A 2,053-nucleotide genomic window follows, 5' to 3' on the forward strand; every position below is an offset into this window, starting at 1 on the left:
TTAACAAAACAGTGAATTTAAACCAATGCTTTTTACTTATTTTGAGACTTTTCAAAACCAATCCTCGGTCACACAAACAAGTTTAACATACCCGTGATTTGATTTGTATCTGTTTTTGCAAACATGAAACTGTTGAAAGATTATCTGCGCCGAACTTGTATATTTTTTTGTGTCCATTTTTTTCCTTCTTTTTTTTCAATACCAGTTTCTATAACACAGCAGAACGCATCGCAATCAGCTGATTCTGCAGACGCCGTGTTGAGTAGCCAGATTTTATCATATTTTTCAGAATACTTTATTGAATGTTTTAATTACAATCTTAGTAGATTAGTTCATCATCGAAAATATGATTGTGCCTATAAAGCCCTCACGTATGTTTCTCAGTAGATTATAATTCTAGAATCTACGGGATTTATTATTAGAGACACCAATAAGATAAAAAAAATTGCAAAGACAACCGGACGAAACTTCTCCCAAATTGAACGAAGATTTAAGAACCTTCTTGGGGAGCTCCTGGCTTGCACGGGTTCGTGTGACAGAATAAGGAAGATTGATTTCTGGTTGAAACACAGCCAATTCCTCGAAATTCTTGAAGGAGGAAGGCAAGAGCTGGTGTTCTCCTCGTATTCAGTAAGGTCAGAGAGACGGTATCATTAGTATTTTCTTGATAATAATGTATAAGAGGCTTGGTGAGGCGGCTTCATTGATCAGTGCTTTTGAAGTTGATCAGCCTCCCAGCGTTGTGTAGGAAAGGGGCGGGGTATGACTATGCTGTATTTCGTCACTGTGTGCATAAAGATATTCCTGGGAACACAGTGTGGGGTGGAAGAAGTTCTAGATCAGCGGCGGACGTAGGTCTGTGACGTTTGAGTCTGCTGTAAGATTAGTATAACGTAGAGGGCCCCGTGCTGTAACGTGAACTTAGGTGATGAAGCAGCGTGCTAGAGTAACATTGGCAGTGGTATTAGTAATAGGAAAATAGGAGTATTGGTGTAAAAACTTAAGGCCTGTCACACCCATGAATGGAAAGCAAAAATATCTTAACAGTTCTTACAGCAATATTAGAATTTATATATTTTTTTTGTAAGGTCATGGTGATATTTGGATGTGCATTCATCCAAAATCAAAGAGCTGTATTTTAAATTTGCATGTGGCACTAATATATTTTTTTCTACTGATGAGCATTGGATATCAATATGGATAATAAGTTGGTTAGGGTACTATTACTTGAAGTATAGGAATGGGACTAATTTGACAGGATGAAAATGCATGAAAATTGCATGGTAAAAGAAAGAAAAAATGCTGAAATGATAGAAAATATATAGAGAGATGATGGCTAAAAGACCTCTAACAAATACTATATATATATTGGAGAATATTGAGCACAGACTAGTATAATATATTGAAAGTATATCAATAGTCCAGAATAGATAGTCTGACTTTTAGAAGTTATTTGCTGTATATCATAAAGCAATTTGCATGTAAAGAATGTTTTTTTTTTTTTACAAAGAAGCTTACTGATTCACCTGCAGTAACTCAAATGATTGCGATGACCAATGAGTCTTTGACTATCAGGCAGTGACCAACGAACCTCTGGCATCTATATTCTGATAAAACAGCTTATGCTACTACCTCTTTTCATGATAATCTGATAGAGAGGTTAGTAAACTCTGTGTTGCCAAAATAGGCATAGTGGAAGTTAGTTGGTCTTAGTTGGAGTGTTGAAGGTATGTAGACTGTAGGAATTGCTCAAATGTGAACTAGATTTTACCCCAGCTGTCAAAGAGCAGACCACAGTTTCAGCATTTTTGTTTTTCTGATGCTTTATTTTTACTAGTAATTTTCCCATTATCCATCATATCCTTGTTAAGGTCATGGTGTTCTCAGTTAAGAAGTGACAGGTTTCATCTAGAAAGACAATTCTTTTGCTTATGATCTAAGCTGACAAGAAGAAATAATGTATACATAATTGGTTTAACTTGTCAAATGTCAGAACAATATACAGCATGCCACATTTTTAAAATTATAAATTTTGAGATAAACATTTATGACA

At 35.3% G+C, this 2,053-nt stretch overlaps 1 protein-coding gene across 3 annotated transcripts in view; it reads left to right on the forward strand.

Annotated features, from left to right (window-relative positions):
• Window positions 1–59: 59 nt before the first annotated feature.
• LOC119587032 (geranylgeranyl pyrophosphate synthase-like) overlaps window positions 60–2,053 on the forward strand; it is a gene marked incomplete at its 3' end in the record, with an annotated part of 8,206 nt that continues 6,212 nt past the window's right edge. The window contains 1 exon segment of one of the 3 annotated variants that reach the window (XM_037935780.1): window positions 60–635. 3 annotated transcript variants of the gene reach the window in all.

This window comes from Penaeus monodon, chromosome 22 (assembly GCF_015228065.2).
Source record: "Penaeus monodon isolate SGIC_2016 chromosome 22, NSTDA_Pmon_1, whole genome shotgun sequence".
NCBI lineage: Eukaryota > Metazoa > Arthropoda > Malacostraca > Decapoda > Penaeidae > Penaeus > Penaeus monodon.